The 18,900-nt window shown below is 45.8% G+C and overlaps 1 long non-coding RNA gene across 1 annotated transcript; it reads left to right on the top strand.

Annotated features, from left to right (window-relative positions):
- Nucleotides 1–438: 438 nt before the first annotated feature.
- LOC136771962 (uncharacterized) lies at nt 439–2,721 on the top strand. The gene is made up of 3 exons (XR_010822402.1): nt 439–544; nt 1,142–1,447; nt 2,461–2,721. It is a non-coding gene; the product is annotated as an uncharacterized LOC136771962 (long non-coding RNA).
- Nucleotides 2,722–18,900: the final 16,179 nt, after the last annotated feature.

Here is an 18,900-nt window from a genome sequence, read left to right as displayed (position 1 = left end):
AATTCTACAGAGTGGTGTTAACAATGCATTGTGTAATGAATGTGATGTGTGAAGCACAGGGGTGTAAAATAGTGATATATCTATGATGTAATTTCATTGCTTGTAAATAGTCAGCAGTATGTTGGGGGTGGGGGATGGGAGGGTTTTGAAAAGGTTAATTCTTAGCGTCTGTTCTTGAATTGTCTGTATATGGGGTATGGTGTTTTCTATTCACTGTTTTGGTTTTAATAGTTTGGTTTAACACATTTCTATGGCTCCTGCCAGTGTCTGCACTCCAGGTTCACATTTACAGAAACAGAGACAAACAGAGCTCTGTTACTTTAGAGAGAATGCAGCATTTTCTTATCACTGGTTTGTCAGGAAATATATTGATGATAGTGATCAACACACTCACTCTGCTCTGCAGCTCATGCTCTTTAGTGTCTCTGACACACAGGAGGCTGCAGAAGGATGGCGATGGACCCCCAGTCTCATCCTCTCATCCCTCCAGTGCTGCTCTCTCTGCTGTGTCTTCTGGCCGGCGGTCCTGGACTGGGCGTGGAAGGTGAGTCTCTGACACAGAGCTCAATCCCCAGGCCACGGGCATGGAGCTTCGGAGTGACAGATCTCCCACATTTAACATACTCGGTTACTAGACTCCGTAACTGTGTACTGAGAGAGGGATGCAATTGCACTGGCTTCTGCTTCAGGGGAGACCTTGAACAGCACTACAGCACAGAGTTATACAGACAATGTGTTATTCTATGCTCTGTACGTTCAGAGGGTTTTGCTGTAGTTGTGCAGCCATTTCCTCAGGGCTTAGTATGACTTCCCTGTGTTTCAATGCACTTGGTCATGAGTCTGATTTAAAGCTGATTTAAAATTAAGTAAAGCTGCAAACCTATTGGAAAACTGCAGTAAAACCACAAACAAATGCAAAATCCTACAGTAAATTTACAAAGGGGTAATAAGTGTACTTATCAGAGATTAGATAGAATTCTAAAATGAAAAGCAAGTAAAAAAACAACACTCCAATGCAAGTGATCATTCTGAGTTACATTATTATTTGTTGGCCTTTTAGATGTTAATGTTCATAATTGCTGCAACATCAACCAGCAGTGCTGTGTCTACAAACGTGTCCCATTGTGCCCCCCCTCCCCAGGTTTAAGCCTCTACTCCAGTCAAGGTGGTGAAGTGACAGTGTCTTGTGAGGGACTGAGAAAATATGAGAATGATTCCATTGCATGGAGCTATAGCCATGGAATAGGGCCACCCATTGAACTCAGCAGAGGCATGAACATCACAGCCACCGATCCAGGAAGAGCTGGGAGGCTGAGAGTGCTGTCTGACAACTCTCTGCACATAGACGGACTCGGCCCACGGGACATTGGACGGTACACCTGTCAACAGTTAATCAACGGGAGACTCAACAGATCGGGATCTCCGGTCAGACTCGGCCTGCTGTACAGTAAGTGTCCCCTCTCTTGAAATCAGTGGGAGTGTTAAAGTCAGTGTGTATGTATCTCAGGGCAGTAGTGTGGAGTAGTGGTTAGCACAGCGTTGTGGGTTCAATCCCCAGGTAGAGGGGCACTGCTGTGGTACCTTGAGTAAGGTACTTTACCTAGATGGTTCCAGTACATGCCCAACTATATGAATGTGTAAAATAATGTGATATATTGTAACAATTGTAAGTCACCATGGATAATCCCTGTTAGATAGCACTTCAGCTTAATATGCTCCTCACGTTCTTGATTGTTTCCTCCTTGCTCCCTTTCCCGTAGCCCTTGTCTGTAACCCTACATCTTGACAGCACTTAGCTTTCACCGTCCAGGATGTAGGAAGTCTTTTACTGTACTTGTGTAAATTGGAATTGGAATTTGTAAAATGTATTTTTGAATTGCTGTATTTTAGCTAAGTTTAATTTGTTATGATTGATACCTTGTACATCTCTGTATTTTGCACTTATGTTGTAAGTCGCCCTGGATAAGGGTGTCTGCCAAGAAATACAAATAATAATAATAATAATAATAATAATAATAATAATAATAATAATAATAATAATAATAATAATAATATCTAGTATCCACTCATTCAGTCAATGACACAGCTTACTAATAATTGATAAGATAAAAATCCTAAAATGAAAAACAATGCTTAAATGCAAGTCATGCTGAGTTGTGATATTATTTGTTGGCCCTTAAGATCTAAATCAACCAGCAAGATCAACCACTGGTGCTGCATCACTCTGTGTCTCTCTGAGAGATGTGCACTGTGTCAACTGCACCAATAAGTGTGAGTGCTACACCAAGGTGTGGCTCAAGGTATTGTTATAAACATGCTAACAGTGTCTCGTTTACCCTCCATGTTTCTCTCTCCCTCCCTTCAGAATTAAATATTTGATATTTTCTTCTTAGTCCTGATGTTTTTTCTCCAACTTAAAAACCCTTTGCTAATATTAATCTAATACACTTTGATTTCCAGTCACTACCAGTCCGTCTGAGAACCTGAAGGTCAATGACACACTTACTCTGACGTGTACAGTATCTGTAGAGGGCTCCTTTCCTCCAAAGATACCCACATTGGACTGGAAGATCAAGAGGTCAACAGGGAGAATTATAATGACTGGTGTTCCAGGGAGAATTAATCTCTCAGTGAAACTTCATAGATCTGACCACGGGAGAAACTGGGTTTGTGATTTGTCAGAGGATGGCAAGATATTCTCAGCCATCTACACCACTAAACTCACAGGTAAAACTAAGTTGTTGTTCTTGTCTTCTAGATGCCCCTCTCTCTCGCTCTCTCTCTCTCTCGCGCATGTGTGTGTGTGTGTGTGTGTGTGTGGGAGAGTGTGGGCGGAGTGTGGTGTGTGGTGGAGAAAGTGCGCTGGAGGTCTGGACTGGTTTTTCCTTGTGCTTTTTTTACACTTTTGTTATTTATTTATTTTGTTTGTGGTGCTGTGTTTTTTTCTCTCAAGTGGTGTTTATACATGAGATCGTTGTCTCTGTGGGGGGAGGGGTTCGCGATGGCCCCCGCGGTTCAAGGACTCCCGTTTGAGAGGCTGACTCGCCGGCATGGGGTGAAGATCACCCCCGAGGTGTCCTGCTCCGTAGAGCAGTGTGTGCTTGCCGTGGGGGAGGTGATCAGGTGCGAGAACATCCGCTCAGCCTGTCCATGAATAGCGCGGTGGTGGTGTTTGTGTCCTCCACTGATCCACTTTTTTAGTTGAGCACGGTGTTGTGGTGAAGGGATCGTACACGCCGATCCTCCCTTTCGCTGCCCCGGCTCAGAGAGTCAGTCCAACGTCCAACGTCCCCCCCTTTATGAGCAGTGATGGGCTGGAGCGAGAACTGTCCTGCTACGGCCAGCTCGTCTGTGCCATTAAGTGGATCCCTCTGGGGTGTAAAGGCCCGCAATTGAAGCATATCATCTCTTTCCGCAGACATGCGTACATAATTCTGAAGAGCAGTCAGGAGGATTTAAATGTTTGTTTAAAATTCAAGATCGACAGTCATGATTGACGGTATTTTTGTAACTACTGATGGGATGAAGTGCTTCAATTGTGGGAGCGAGGCTCGCCCCAAGCGGGGGAAGCTGCCTGAGCCTGGGCTGGTGGGTGGTGGAGACGCCGCTGAAGGGTGGAGGAGGAGGAGCAGGGAGGAGGAGGGGAGTCTTAGGGAGGTATAGCGGGGGATGTGGACGAGCAGGTGGATCCCGGTGTGGGAGATGGTGGCGCAGAGGGCGGAGGCGGAGCAGGAGAAGGTGACAGTGCAGGTGACTGGGAGCTGCGGGAGGACATGGAGGGACCGCAGCCTGAGCTGCTCTTTAAGAGACCGCAGAGATTGAAAAGGACACGGAAGGCTGAGGTCGGGGCGGCGGTAAAAAAGCGCAGCATGGGGTCGCTCCGGGGGGAGCAGTACTGCCGAGCAGCGCTGAGGGGGCCGAGGGAAGTGCCATCGAGGAGCTGTGTGGCTCTGACAGTGACGGAGAGGGGGGGCTGACGGACTCCTCTGTTGCCTAGTTTCAGGAGGGATTTTCCTTTCAGAGGATCAGGAGCTTTCAATTTTAGTTGCAGTTTTATTTTCAGAGCATTTTAGATTAGTTCCTGTTTTAACAATGGAGGTGGTGGAAGGATGCCTGCTTGTGGTCAAGGCAGTAGTTGAGGGACGGTCGTTTGTTTTTATTAATTTATATGCACCGACAAATGGCAGGGAGAGAGTGTGGGTTTTAAAACTGCTTGACAATGTGCTGGAGAACTGCAGTATTGACAATTACCTGGGTTTGGGTGTAGATTTTAATTGCACCATGCATGACAAGCTTGACAGGAACCACACTGAGCCGCACTCCCAGTCTGCCAGGGAGATGAGGGCGCTGCAGGAGAGGATGACCTGCAGGATGTGTGGAGGAGTTTGCATGGGGCAGAAAGGCAGTATAGCTGATCGCAGGTGTGGGGGGACACTCTCTCCCTAGCCAGGCTTGACCGGTTTTACACTTTTAGTCATCATTTTAGTGTTTTTACTGCCAGTTTTCACACCTACTTCTCTGTCTAAGCATTGTTTAGTACCTGTGTCATTCCAACAGTTAAGAACAAAAGCTCCCATTGGCATTTTAACAGCATTTTAACCAGTGATAAACATTTTCAATTGTTTTATTTATTTTTGGCGACAGTGGAGGGGTAAGATTAACTGTTTTTCAAATTAGAGGCAATGGTGGGATATGGGCAAGGTGCAGATCAACCAGTTCTGTCAGCAATACACTGGGAGTTTCACCAAGAGCATTAAAGAGTCAATGAGGTCCCTGGAGACTGAGATTGTGGAGATCCAGTGTGTTCTGGATTCCACTGGAAACAGGGGGCTGATTGACGCTCTCAAAGACAAAAAGGCACCGCTGGCTGACCTACTGGGTGTCAAGGCGCAGGGGGCTCTGGTCAGGGCGAGGTTTCAGTGTATGTCTCAGAGCGATGCCCCCACACAGTTTTTTTTCAGCCTGGAGAGGAAGCAGGGCCAGAGTCAGCTGATCCACTGCCTGCGCCTGGCTGCAGGACGCAAGCTGCACCGGCCCGAGGAGATCCGCAGCAGGGCTGTGGAGTTCTACTCCAAGCTGTACTCCAGTGAGGTGGGTGAGCCGCAGACCAACATGCAGTGTTTCCTCTGAGACCTGCTGCAGGTGCCGGAGGAGGAGCAGGCTGGGCTAGAGGGGTAGCTCACCCTGCAGGAGGTCACTGCTGCCCTTCATGGGCTGAGCACAGGGAAGGCTCCGGGCATCGATGGCCTGCCAGTTGAGTTTTATAGGACCTTCTGAGGTATGCTGGGGCTTGACCTGCTGGCAGTGCTGCAGGAGAGCATCCAGAAAGGGCCACTGCCAGTGAGCTACAGGTGTGTCCTCGTGGCATTGTTGCCCAAGAAGGGTGACTTGTGTGAAATAAAGAACTGGAGGCCGGTGGCTCTGCTCTGCACTGACTACAAGCTCCTCTCCAGAGTGCTTACTAATTGGCTGAGACAGGTGCTGGGGCACCTGATCCACCCTGACCAGTCCTACTGTGTGCCTGGTAGGTCCATACAGGACAACATCCTGTTGATTAGGGACATTATGGAAGTCTCCAGGCTGTTGGGCTTAAAGACTGGTCTCATTGCGCTGGACCAGAAAAAGGCTTTTGACCAGTTTGAGCACCAGTACCTGTGGCGGACGATGGAGGCTTTTGGGTTCAGCCATGGTTTCATAGCCCTGACCAGGGTGCTCTATGCATATTGAAAGTCAACGGTGGCTTGAGCGCCCTCTTCAGGGTGTGCAGGGGAATCAGGCAGGGCTGCCCCATGTTGAGGATGCTCTACTCCATGGCCATTGAGCCCTTGCTGCAGGAGCTGCACAGAGTGTTGGGGGGGGTTTTCTGTCCCTTGTTGCCTGACACCCTTCCGCCTCTCTGCCTACGCCGATTATGTGGTGGTGCTGGTGGGATGCCAGGGGGATGTGGACAGACTCCGCACCTCGCTCTCAGACTTTAACAGACTCTCTTCGGCCAAAGTGAACTGGTCTAAGAGCATGGCGTTGCTGCTGGGGGAGTGGGGGGGGCAGGGAGGCCCACGACTCCCAGGGGGATTACAATGGTGCAGAGGTGGACTCAAGTATTTGAGGGGAAGGCTGGGGTGATGTTGCTGGCTGCTCCCTCAGGGATCGGGCTCTTATTATCAACAACCTGGCAGCATCAACACTGTGGCACCGGCTGGCCTGCCTGCCCCCCCAGCGGGGCTGCTGTCCATCCTGCAGAAGGATCTGTGTGGCGTGTGTGCATCAGCCACCGCTGAATAAGATAGCTGGGTATCTGCAGTGGAGGGTGCTCCACGCCGTCATTGACGTCAACTCCTTCCTATCACTAATTTACCCTGCACAGTCCGACAGGTGCCAATTTTGTGAGGGGTGGGAGACTTTTTTTTTATATTGCACCCGCCTACAGCCTCTCTTGAGTGCAGTTAGTATAGTTTTTGTTGTTCTTAAACTTGTTTTTAAGTATTCTGTTTTTATACATGGTGTTAGGGGTGGGAGGGAGCTGCATGGGAGACAGCAGCTCTCTAGCTTCACCTTAGGGCAGGCCAAAATGGCCATTTACAAGTCCAGAAAAACAGGGTGAAGTTGCCTGAGGAGTTAATTAGCAGGCCCAGGTATGTATTGCTGGCTGTGTGCTCTATTGTGGTGCTGTTTAGGATGAAATTGTATTTTCTGCTTTGGATCCTGGCTTTCTTCTGGAAGATCATGATTTTAGTTTTGTCCATGTTGACCTCCAGGGCCCAGGCTCTGCAGTAGCGCTACAGTGTGTCCAGCTGCTGCTGGAGCCCTTGCTCTGTGGGTGACAGGAGCACCAGGTCATCTGCATACAGGAGACACTTGATCTGGGTGTTGTCCAGCGTCAGGCCGGGGCTGGGGCCTTGCTGCAGCTCTGTGGCCAGCTGGGTGATGTATATGTTGAACAGGGTGGGGCTCAGACTGCAGCCCTGCCTCACCCCTCGGCCCTGGGGGAAGGCTTCAGTCTGCCAGGTGTCCACCTTCACGCTGATCTTACTGCCTGTGTACATGGATTTGATCACATTGTACGCCCTCCCCGCTCTGCAGGAGCTTCAGATACAGGCCGGGGTGCCAGATTGAGTCGCATGCCTTTTTGAAGTCGACAAAGCAGGCCAATATCTTCCCTTTCTGCTAGCGGTGGCTGTGCTGGCCGGTCAGGGAGTGCAGGGTGTACAAGTGGTCGTCAGTGCGGTGGCTGTGCTGGTCAGGGTGTAGATGTTGTAAGCAGTGCGGTGGTTGGGTAAGAAGCCGATCTGGCTGCTGTCGAGGACTCTGTGCTCCTGTATGTAGGCCAGGAGGCAGCTGTTCAGGATGCTACAGAACAGCTTCCCCAGGCTGCTGCTCAGGCAGATCCCTCTGTAGCTGTCTGGGTTCAGTCTGTCTCCCTTCTTATATATCGGGGTTATGAGTCCTGTGCTCCATATGTCAGGGAAGCAGCCCGAGGTCAGGATGAGATTGAACAGCTGCACCAGGGCGCTCTGCAGGGCGGTGTTGCTGTATTTCAGCATCTCATTTGGGATGCTGTCCTGACCGCAGTCTTTCTTGGGCTCGAGGCCCTGGATTCTGTCTTTGACCTCCTGTAGTGTGATGGCCGAGTCCAGGGGCGACTGTGCATCTTTAATCAACCTCTCCAGTGTTTTAAGATCCTGAAGGATTTCAGTTTGCTCTGGGTTTAGGTTCTTGTCTGGGATTGGCTGGTATAATGTTTCAAAGTAGTTTTTCCAGATGTTTCCATTTTGGATACCCAGCTGTTTGTCATGTTTGTGAGGGTTCAGATTGTGCCAAAGATCCCAGAAAGTGTTTTTGTCAATGGACTCCTCAATTTGATTGAGTTTATTTTTCTCGTACTTTCGTTTTTTCTGGATCAGCGTGTGTTTTTACTGTCTCAGAGTTTGGCAGTACGTCTTCCACAGTGCTGTGTTGTCAGCAGAGGTGGAAAGAGTACTGAAAAATCCTACTCAAGTAGAAGTACTGTTACTTTGATTAAATTTTACTCAAGTAAAAAAAAAACCACTCAAGTAAAAGTAAAAAGTAGTTTATTTAAAAAGTAAAAAATTAGTTACTTTTAACAAAGCATTGTCACATGATCTCTAAGCAAACACTAACACACACACACACACACACACACACATATATATATATATATATATATATATATATATATATATATATGTGAAAGAGGGTCATTATTGGGGCACGAATGGCAGGAGCTTCAGTCACAGATGCTTGACTGGCTCGTGTTCTGGACAAATGGGCAAGTGCATGTGTGGTGACACCAAGAGAACGGGACAGGCCTGACTGCTGGACCCTTACAGTGAGGGGGTCCGGAGGCTCTGTTATGCTGTGGGGGGCATTTTCCTGGCATGGTTTGGGTCCACTTGTCCCCTTAGAGCAGTGGTTCCCAACCTTGGTCCTGGAGAACCCCCTACTCTGCTGGTTTTTGTTCCAACTGAGCTCTCAATTATTTAATTGAACCTTAACTGAAGTAAAAATCTGCTTAGATGTGAATGTGGAATGACTTTGAATGACAGCTGCTTTCTATGGAATGAGTAGCCTGGGATACTGAAAACAGCACACAACATAGGATTGACTGCTTATATATATATATATATATTTCATTATTTTACAAACAGTAGCCCATTATATATATATAATTTACACAGGTCATTTTCAGATAAGGTTGAACTTGCAGTGTACATCAATATAGATGACAGAATATTTGGTTAAATTTTCGATGTTGTTATTTTTCTTCACACACTTCTCTCTAAATTTGTAACCTTTCTTGACAAAAAACAAACAATTATTTGAACACTGCCAGACAGAAAATCAACAACAACATTGTATTATCAGTAAATGAACAGTAAGGACTTATGAAACGCATTATAATTCACTTTAAGTAGTTCTAGATTTGCATGAACAGTTTTTCTGAAGTGTCATGATTGAATTCCAGGGACCATTAGAAACTCAATAAGCCGATCAGAGGACAGACCGACAGGAGCTGCATCAGCTGCCATTCTTCAACTGTGTATCAACACATGCACATACACAATACAAATAAAAATAAAACAAAGATTTACACAAAACATTGTATAAATCGATATGCATATATCTTAACAGACATATACAATTATAAAACAAAGAACCAGTTATAAAATTAGCAGGAAACTGAAATGTTACATAGCTTAGTATTATGCAACGTGAAAGCGCTTTGAAATTACAATTACAATTACAGCTGTACATCAATGCAGTAAACATAGTCAACACTACAGTGCCTAAATTATAAAATTGATCAAAGCATTGATACAGAGATCTGGGTTTGCAAACTGCAGATCCGGCGGCTGTAGAAGAAAGTGTTTATAACTTATTACATCTGAGGAGTTCACAGCTGAAAAGCCATATAGGTATGTAATTCATTTTTTTTGTGACATAAGAATGGATAAGCGGGAGAAATTCATATACACAGAGATATTTACTGTCTGTTGTCGTTTTGTTTTTGCTAATACTTGAATTTTTTGGGTTTGGTAAAGCCCATCTTTCAATTTGATGGTCGAAATGAAACGCTCATTTCGATCGATCTTCGGTTTCGATTAAAAGATATATACACCCCTACTCTCTAATACTGGTGCCTACATAGCGAGTTAACTCACCTCACTGCTGCTGGACTGCAAGACTGACTTCAAATCTGTGATTAATGGACTGACCCACCGTAACATCATGACAAACACTGCGATTGGCCTCCTGAGTGCTGTGGTGGGATATGCATTGCTTCTTAATTTATTGGTCTATTTGTCTGTCAGACACATTTTTTTCCATGACAACCTACAAAATTTGTACTCTGTAATGAATGTCTTTTTAAAAGTAGTGAAGTACAATACTTCACTCAAAACATACTTAAGTAAAAGTAAAAATAGCAAATTTGAAAAATTCTCAAAAAAGTACAAGTACACGAAAAAGCTACTCAATTACAGGAACGAGAGTAGTTGTAATTTGTTACTTTCCACCCCTGGTTATTATTATTATTATTATTATTATTATTATTATTATTATTATTATTATTATTAATTAATTAATTAATTAATTTATTTATTGAATTTTATTTCTTGGCAGATGCCCTACAACATAAGTGCAAAATACAGTTAAGTAAAGTCATCAAACATTACAAATTCAATTTACATAAAACATAGCAATTCAAAATATAATACATTTTACAAATTAAAATTTACACAAGTACAGTAAGTGAGGTCCTACATCCTGGATGGTAGTGCTGTCAAGATGAAGGGTCAGTCAAGGGCTACAGGAAAGGGAGCAAGGTGGAGAACAATCAAAAACACAAGAAGCATAATAAAACTGAGAAGTGCTATCTAACAGGGATTAAAAGGACTAATATTACAAGTGCTGTGGGAAGAGATGCGTCTTGAGTCAGTGCCGGAAGGAGGTCAAGAACTCTGCTGTTTTGACTTCGGTGGGCAGGCTCTGGGAGTGCGCTGTGCAGGTGCTGTCCGGGGCCTCTGTGTGCGTTGCTGATGTGTGGCAGGGGGCCTGGGTGTGGTGTGGCTGTGGTGCTGTGACCCAGCAGCTCTCCACTCCCCATGTGTCTCTCAGTGGGAAGGCGGTCCAGCGTCACATCTTTGATGGTCCTGGCGAAGACTCGCATGCCCTGGTGGTTCAGGTGGACATCGTCGTGCAGGAGCTAGGTGCCGATGCTGGGGTGCTGGGCCAGGCGCACACGTGGGACGCTGCTGCAGCTGCTGCTGATCCTGTAGTTGGTTTCCTGAATCAGGTGCTGGGGGAAGTCTCTCCTGGATAGCGGAGGGGAGATGACAATCCTGGCCTGGGGAAATCGTTCTGCTGCCATCTCTGCAGCTTTTCGTAGGGTGACAGGGAGCTCTCTGCAGCAGTGGGGCAGGTCGTTGGTCCCTGTGTGCAGGATAATCATCTCTGCATTTCTGAAGGGTGGTGCTGCCAGGGCACATTCGCTTGTGGGGCACCTGAGCTTCAGCACTTGGAAACAAGCACCTCTCATTCAGGTATTTTCCATTTGAGTTGATGAGCAGGACGATGTCCACTGTGTGGCTGGCGGGCTTGTTGCTTGGGCCAGGTCGGGGGGCTGGGCTGGGAGCTGCTTCTTCTCTATGTGTCTGGGGTCCTGTGTGTGTGTGGTGGTGTCCTGTGTGACTGCGGCAGGGCCTGTTTATCTGTTGCAGCCCTGTCTGTCTCTGGTGTCTCTGGCTCCATGTCTGCGTCTCTCTCCAGGCAGGGAGGCTCCTGTGGGGGCGCTGTGTCTGGGCCATTCTCCTCTGTGTTGCTCTGTGCTGCCAGCTGGCTGTGTGTCCTTTGCAGCTCAGTGTGGAGCCCTCTGGAGTCTGAGCTGAGCTTTCTGAGCAGCTCCTGTCTGGTGTTGGACGGTTCTGTCCTGGACAGATCTTCGATTTGTTGCTGCAGGTCACAAAGTTGTCTCTTTAGGCTGGATATTGCGGCCCTGTGGTCATTTTTCATTTTGCTGATCTTGTCTTTGATCATTTGAATGTCAGGCGTCTCCAGCACAGTGAGGATCTTTTGTTTGAATTCAGTGAATTCATCTTCCACACTGGAGAGGCATTCTTTTAAGGGGCCTGATTCTGGGTGACTCTGGGCTAGGTTTTGATGGCCCATCATGTGGGCTATTGTCTGTTGATGGCTCTGGCTGCGCTGGGTGCCTGCTTGGGTGGAGCGTCTCCAGAGTCTCAGGAATGCAGCTCTTGTTGGTTTCGGCCTGTAACCCGGTTTTCGTGAAGGTTTTTTTCTAATTCTTCCAGGCTGTGCTCGCTGCCCTGGATCAGCACTATCCCGGTGTTGTACAGGTGTATTTTAAGTGTTGTCGTCCTCATGGGTCATCAGCTGGCAACTGGTCTTGTTGCCCTGCCTTTTGGCGTTGGGGTTGTGGTCACTGAGCTCGGCGTGCCAGGCATTTGGGTGGTCTGTGTGGAAGACCAGGTTGGTTTTGGTCTTCGTGTCTCCGGTTGCAGTGTAGTCGGCGATCAGCATCTCCGGTGTTTCCCTCAGGTATCTCTGAATGCTTTCTTCTCCGGCGCGCTCCTCAGCCCCTCCGGGTACGCGATCTCACGGCTACCCGCTGCTGTCTGCATCCTTAGTGGCTTCATTGGGTTGATTTGTTCTCCGGCGATTCTGATGTGTAGGTGTATTTTCTTTTCTTTTCTTTTTCTCTGTCGTTTAATCAGTTGTTGTTATTGATGTTGTTTATTAATTGTTATTGTTATTTTAATTTAACTTTGGAGATTCCTTATTGTTTTAGTTTTGCGTATTGTCGGTCGATCAGTTTTCCTTTTGTCTTACCTGATACTTACCTGTGTCTTTTCAGTGGTTTATTTGGGCTTTCCTTTTGAATTTCCAGTGGGGATTTTTGTTGTTGTCCAGGCGTCGTGTCTTATGTTGTCCTGTTAAAGGGTTGTAATATTTTGCAACTTACATCATTGAAATGATGGAAAAAGTTTTGTTAGTGTAGAATGAACATTTTCACGATCTCTCTCTATCTCTCTTCACCAACACATCAGTGTGAATCTGATTTGCAATGAGAAGCCTGGCTGTGTTCCTGTTCACTTCCTGCAGGTGTTCCAGACGAGGTGTACTCCACAGTTGGGGGGCTCCTGCTCCTGCCCTGTGTGGATCCTGTCAGTCTGGGACGAGGAGAGACACTGCGGTGGACCTACAGACAACCTGCTTCCAGCGCTCCAGTCACCCTGTATGGGTTAACATCCCAGTCTGAAACACCTCTGGCAGGGAAGGGGGTAGAGAATCAAAGAGCGGTGATGTTGGCCAACTCCTCACTGCTGATACACAGCGTGCAGACAGGGGACGCTGGGCTGTACCGCTGTGAGGAGAATAAGACTCAGGAGATGTTGGCTGTGAACATATTGTCAGGTTAGCAGAATGGACACTGAGCTCTGTAAGAAACTGGAACAGATTTCACTTCCGTTCTGTATCTCTGTTTCCTCCAAACAATTGCACCACAATGGACACCATACTGAACCACTTTGCCATTCTATTTGAATCTGTACACTGCAGGCAACAGACAACAAAACCACAAAATGGTTACAAATTGCTATGGTCTCAGAATGAGCTAAGTGACGTATAGTATTTCAGTTTCATATTCACACTGTAGACCGGACCAATTAGTTAGTTGTAAAACCAGGAGTGTATCAAACAGCTTCACTATGAGATAATTTGTTATTTCCTTGTATTTTAAAAGCAAAGGATGTCCACTGTGACACACAAGACCTCTGTATAACAGACATAACAGATCTAATGTACAATCCTGTGCACTATGCACATGCGATACACCAATGTGGTGAAAACACCCTGCAATGCATTAGGACTCTGTTTGCCATCCCTGCTGTACTGAACTCAGACTCCTGTGTTTCAGTGCTTCATACAGTCTCTGTGTGTTTCCCAGTGAGCTCAGAGCAGACTGGAGAAGTGCAGAAGGGCAATGGCTCTGCTGTGACCCTGGCCTGCTCCCTCACCTGTGGGTCTGGATGTGTTGAAGACACTGAACTGATCTGGAAGAACAGTACAGGACACAGCCTGCAGGGCAGCGCCAGCGAGTGCAACAAGAGCACCATCTGCTCCCAGCTGGTCCTTCAGCCCCAGAGCTCTGAGAGGATCCGGTGCAGTGTGGAGAGAGAGGGGCTGGAGAGAGTGAGCCAGGACTGGACCATAAAGATAGAGGCTGGACCAGGTGAGGAACTGTATGTAGAGTGAAGTGCTGTCAGTGTTAAGCAGGAGAGCAGCGAGGAGGGGAAGAGGATTCTGCAAACCCTTGAGGCCAAACCAAGTAATCAGTCTACTCAAATATGAATAATAATATTATAATATTATTATTATTTAGCAGACACTCTTATCCAGGATGACTTACAAAACATAAGAGCATTATAAAAGTGCAATACAGTCTAGAATTACAAATCAAAACATAGTACAAATTACAAGTTCAAAATTACGCAAGTGCATGATATATAAAATAAAATGAACAGTGATTTGTGAGCTAATTTTTGTAGACAAGATGTGAAGTCATAGTTAAGAGGTCAGGGGAAGGGGACATAGGGGCAAACAATATAAACAATATACAATATAAACAACAGTACTAGTACTAGTACTAGCAATGTAAAAGCAAGTTGTACGATGAAAACTAAGAACATAAGAACACAAAGTTTACAATCGAGAGGAGGCCATTTGCCCCATTGTGCTCGTTTGGTGTCCATTAATAACTAAGTGATCCAAGGATCCTATCGAGTCTATTTTTAAATGTTCCCAAATTTATAGCTTCTACTACATTGCTGGGGAGTTTGTTCCACATTGTGACGCCTCTCTGTGTAAAGAAGTGTCTCCGGTTTTCCGTTTTGAATGCCTTGTCAGACAGGATGGGTATTCCAGCATGACAATGACCCAAAACACACAGCCAAGGCAACAAAGGAGTGGCTCAAGAAGAAGCACATTAAGGTCCTGGAGTGGCCTAGCCAGTCTCCAGACCTTAATCCCATAGAAAATCTGTGGAGGGAGCTGAAGGTTCGAGTTGCCAAACGTCAGCCTCGAAACCTTAATGACTTGGAGAGGATTTGCAAAGAGGAGTGGGACAAAATCCCTCCTGAGATGTGTGCAAACCTGGTGGCCAACTACAAGAAACGTCTGACCTCTGTGATTGCCAACAAGGGTTTTGCCACCAAGTACTAAGTCGAAGGGGTCAAATACTTATTTCCCTCATTAACATGCAAATCAATTTATAACTTTTTTGAAATGCGTTTTTCTGGATTTTTTGTTGTTATTCTGTCTCTCACTGTTAAAATACACCTACCATTAAAATTATAGACTGATCATTTCTTTGTCAGTGGGCAAATGTACAAAATCAGCAGGGGATCAAATACTTTTTTCCCTCACTGTATGTGTGGCTGCTGCTGAGTGAAAGAAACCCCCAGCTGAAATAGCCAGGCAGAGTCAGGGGCGTAGGTGAGAAGAATTGGCAGAGAATCCAGGTGAGTCCAGGTGAGAATGCGGCTCGGTTGGGGTGCAATTGGCAAAGGAAAATTAATAGAACACAATCAATCAATAAACCCCAAATTACAAGAAATAATAATAAAACCACACAAAAAGAAAGAAAAGAACTTTAGTGATAATAAAGTGCACACATGTAAGGCAAAAAGTGAAAAGAACCCATAATTAGATAATTAGTTGAATTAAGCCTGTCGTGCCCCACTTGTGACAAAAGGATATGAAGTGTGTATTGTACTACACTGACAAAAATACTTTGAGCTGTGGCCCTGCTGTGGCCCCTGTCAGTGCAGCCTGACTGTGGCGTACACTGTGTTAGGGGCCTTAGTCACTCCTGCAGTGGCCGGGTCTCTCTAACCCTCGCCATAAGACAAACGGTGTGCCCTGCAACTCCCTGCCCCGCCCGTGCTGCCTGTGCCGCCCCCAAAGAGCTCTGCACACCTCCCTTTATACAGCCCTGGATTAGCTGCAGCTGTTCACAGATGGGCAATTTGATTCGGCCAATAAGTGCTACGGTGGGGACTCAGAATGTATGTGGAGAGACCCTCGTCTCTCCATACATCCCCTCCAGACCACTGCTCTCCTCCAGTGCCAGAAAACTAACTCTGCCTCCTCTCCACTCTCCTTCCTCCAGAGCCGCTCCTTCTCATCCCTGAACCCTAAATGGTGGAACAACCTTCCCACTGAAGTCAAAACAGCAGAGTCCCTGACCTCATTCCGGCGCTTAGTCAAGACGCATATTTTCAGACAGTACTTGTAATATTAGTCCTTTTAATCCCCTTTAGATAGCACTTCACAGAGTTTTATTTGCTTCTTGCGTTAATGATTGTTTCCTCCTTGCTTCCTTTCCCGTAGCCCCTGACTGTGACCCTACATCTTGACAGCACTTAGCTTTTACCGTCCAGGATGTAGGAAGTCTTTTACTGTACTTGCCTGTGTAAATTGGAAGTTGTAAAATGTATTATATTTTGAATTGCTTTGTTTAATGTAAATTTGAATGTTTGATGCCTTGTACTGAACTGTATTCTTGCACTTTGTTTTACACTTATGTTGTAAGTCGCCCTGGATAAGGGTGTCTGCCAAGAAAATAAATAAATAATAATAAAAAAATAATAATAATTGGCAAAAATGCTAATGCAAATACTTTGCTGCTGTACTGTACTTACTCTACTTCCTCCACATTGTTAACTTATTTGATATTTTCATATTGTTACTTCTACCTACTTCTTCAGTCATCTTTGTATTCCTTGTCTTTTTCTGCATGTTCTTTCTTCTGTAATTACTTCCACATCTTATACTTCCAAAGCAACCCTCTGCATGTTCTCTCTCTTTTCTTGCTCTTGTTCTTTTGTGTCTATTCCCTCTGTTCCTATATTTGAAAGTCATTTGGATCTGTCTGTGATTAAACAATGTCAGATACAGTGTGGACTCAGTCTGGCTCTGTTCCATGTCCTGCAGGGTCTGCAGTGGAGCTGGCGGTGAGACTGACTGTGTTCTTCATCGCTCTGATCGCCCCTCTGGTCGCTGGAGCCGTGGTTTACACCAAGAGGAGGAGCAGCAGACAGACAGGTGAGTAACAGAGCAGAGCGGTCAGTGTGGAGCAGGACTGTCCTACAGGCTGGACAGTGCAGTGACAGAGCAGAGCGGTCAGTGTGGAGCGGGACTGTCCTACAGGCCGGACACTGCAGTGACAGAGCAGAGCGGTCAGTGTGGAGCAGGACTGTCCTACAGGCCGGACACTGCAGTGACAGAGCAGAGCGGTCAGTGTGAAGCAGGACTGTCCTACATGCTGGACACTGCAGTGACAGAGCAGAGCGGTCAGTGTGGAGGATGACTGTCCTACATGCCGGACACTGCAGTGACAGAGCAGAGCGGTTAGTGTGGAGCAGGACTGTCCTACAGACTGGACACTGCAGTGACAGCAGAGGGGTCAGTGTGGAGCCATTATAAACCATATAATAAGGATTTGCAATGTATCTCCATTCACAAGTGTAAACTACAGTAACAGTGTCTACCTGTAAAAGTCACTGTATAGAGCAATGTGGTCAATATTCATTCAAAAATACATGGTGATATGTACAGTGATCAGAAAGTATGTTTTAAAAGTCTGTTTATTATGCATTAATGCCACATATACTGTATATGCATAAATGGTGATGATGCTCCAATATTTTCCTGATCCTCTGATTGTTCCCCACAGAGGAATTGCCACCTGGGATAGAGCTGGGCTCTATAGGCTGACTTCCTGTCCACCCCACTTACTGCTCCTTGAGATCCCCAGTGCTGAGAGAAAACAGTTCCTAGACTCTTTTTCTCTATTTGTTTAATGTTTATGCTGTATTATTATGTCATGTCAACATCAATTCATGTAGCCTTGGTACAGTTGGCACATTGGAGTATATGTGCTCCTCTGCTTTGTTGTTGACAGAAACAGTGTGTCTCGGATTTGTAATGGTTGAAATAAAGTGAACAGGCTGCCTGTACTGTTGAGTGCTCTCCCCGTGGCCTTCCAGGAAGTCTCATAAGATCAATACAATATTTGCAATGGTCTATAACCTTGATCTGATCTTATTTATCATCTATTAACAGGCTGCGTATTAACTGCTGATGCTGTAACTTGGTAACACTTGATTAAAAGTTAGATCGTATCAATGTGTAGTAACCAAGCTATTAATGTTGTATTGTTACCTTATAAAGGGTACAATATGAGATTAACTGAGTGTGTGTTGGTAACATAATAATAATCGTTAGTAAAGGCCAGTAGGTATCAGGCTTCAGACTGTGTTATTACTCTGTTAGTAGCCTGAGAGTTGTAAGAAATCCACACATACAATTTGCGGTTACCATGTTAATACACCTACAACTCTTGTTAGTTTTAAACACAACACTGTCAACATAGTGGTAGCATCCCTTGGTCCACGGGTTTTCAAACTGGTCCTGGAGTACCCCCTGCCCTGCTGTTTTTTTGGTCCAACCTAGGTTTTAATTACTTAACTGAATGGTATATTGCTTTGTTAAGTCAACTAAGGATTCAATTAAGCAATTAAGACCTCAGTTGGAAAAAAAATCAGCAACGCTGGGGGTACTCTAGGACCAGTTTGAAAACCACTGCCTTGAGCAATACTAGCTGACACTATAATTGACCTTAGTTGTTCATATAAATCATTGATTTTGTTCATTCTTCTGTCCACAATAATAACATCCATTGGTGCCTAGCTATACAGGTGTGTTGTCACTAGAGCAGTCTGGGTAGAGAGTCTGTGTTCAGGGGTGCAGCAGCAGCGTCTCACCTGGGATTGAAGCCCACTGCTCTGTGGTTGCCAGTCCAGAGCCCTAAGCTGCACTCCACACAGCTGCCTGTCTTATAAACTGTGGCCCGTTTCTTTCATTTACAGGGTAACAGAAAGCTGCATGACAGACAGACTTGCAGCTCTCTGCTCACTCACTTACTCAGGTCTTGGTCTCACTGTGGCTCTACCTGCTCAGAGCTCCTCTGACCGTCCGGCTTCCTGTCACATAGCATCAGCTCCTCACAGCACTCACTCACTGACTCAAACAATACATGCACACATCTGTATACATCCTGTTTGTGCTGGGAGTGGTCGAGGACAGCAGGTGCATGAGAAACCTCTACTGCTTGTCTATATATATATATATATCGATAACAAGACAGCGGCTTCAGTGAGTGTGTGTCCAGGTGTATAGATACAGTACAGTACAGTCAGTGTGTGTCCAGGTGTATATATACAGTACAGTATAGTACAGTACAGTCAGTGTGTGTCCAGGTGTATATATACAGTACAGTACAGTACAGTCAGTGTGTCCAGG

This window comes from Amia ocellicauda, chromosome 15 (genome assembly GCF_036373705.1).
Source record: "Amia ocellicauda isolate fAmiCal2 chromosome 15, fAmiCal2.hap1, whole genome shotgun sequence".
Classification (NCBI taxonomy): domain Eukaryota; kingdom Metazoa; phylum Chordata; class Actinopteri; order Amiiformes; family Amiidae; genus Amia; species Amia ocellicauda.
This window is presented reverse-complemented; position numbering and strand designations above follow the sequence as displayed.